Below are 1,505 nucleotides of genomic sequence, written 5' to 3'. Positions count from 1 at the left end.
GTTTCTTCGGTTAACAAACAAGTTAGTTATATAATATTATTTACCGTAAACTATGAGAGTCTCTCTCTCTCTCTCTCTCTCTCTCTCTCGTAAAAACCCTAGCCTCTCTATAGTTTTATAGTGAAGAGATCAAGCCTTGTCTGATGGCTCGCCTCACTGCAGCGTCGTCGGACGGGCTGTATGGGACTTGTGCCCGCATAAGGGTGGTCCAACCTTAGTTTGGATCATGGATGCGAGCTTCGTCGTTTCGGATGCGTGGAGGTCTTAAGGAGGATGTGCATCGGCAGGACGGGAAGAAGGTTGAGGTGGTGTCACCCAGCCTTGGAGTTTAGCGCATATGACCAAGATGTTGGCTTGCGGTGGTGGCTCGGAGGTGGAGGTCGCCTGGTGGTGACGACCATGATGTTTCATTGTCGAGCTTTCATGTGCTTCGATCGGATCGATTTGATCTGATCGGGTTTTGGCAGTTTGGTATGGCTATGGGGAGGGGAGGGGCACCTTGTGGGCTTGATGTAGGCAAAGGAGGTGCCGGTGATAGTGATGGCATGGTAGGGGAGGCGCATACGAGATGGCAAAGTTGTGGTTCCTCCAACCTACGACTTGGGCTTGGGCTGCCTAATAATTGGGGCAGGGTTTCTGGTTATTATTATTATTATTATTAGACGAGCTCTCTTCTTCTCAGTGGCAAAGCCTGGATTTGAATTTAAGTAGGGCACTCATAAGTCGTAGCATATCAAATATAGAAGAAGAGAAACATTGAACTTTCTGAAAGAAAAACAAATGCCCAAACTATTATCTAAGTTAAATTATAACTTTATTAAAGTTTCTGAAAAATAATTCAAAAAAAATTCTCAAATATATATTAATTTTTTTTTTAATAAAGGGCTGGTGCGGCTGCCCTCAAGCCTTCATTGATGAAACTGTAAAATACAAGGGGAGGGGGACATGAAATCTAAACCCCTGATTACAAAGCATCTAGAAGTCTCGAAATAATATCGAGAATTTCTACAAAGTGCATGCATGTATTCTAACAAGCATTAACTAGCAAAGTGAACTACTCTAATGACGACTCTATTTGTTTTGTCACAGCGGTGACATAATGAAAAAATATGTAGACATGTAACATGATTACATATTCTTATGTCTAATAATACAGTTTTTCTACTATGTTGTCGTTAGAGAATAAACTGGACGACACTTAGTTTCTCCTGCCACTAAAAGGTTGCGACCATTTGACCAAGCAAAATAAACGCCTCTCTTACCTAGAGCAGAATAGGCACACAAGGTGCATAAACCAGCACAAGACCTTTTGCACCCACCAAATAGTGATAGAGTATTATTAGCAGCATATAATCTCTTAGTACAAAAATAAAAATGCAATAAAATATAGGGGTGGGCATAAAGCCCGTTGGAGAGAAAAAGCCCGATCCGGACAGGCCCACCAGACCGGTCGGGCCGAGCTTTTTACAGGTCCTAACTATGCTTAATGCTGGTCCAGGTCGGGC

Source organism: Fragaria vesca, linkage group LG4, assembly GCF_000184155.1.
Source record: "Fragaria vesca subsp. vesca linkage group LG4, FraVesHawaii_1.0, whole genome shotgun sequence".
NCBI classification, from domain to species: domain Eukaryota; kingdom Viridiplantae; phylum Streptophyta; class Magnoliopsida; order Rosales; family Rosaceae; genus Fragaria; species Fragaria vesca.
The sequence above is the reverse complement of the archived record's forward strand: the minus strand, read 5'-3'. Positions refer to the sequence as shown.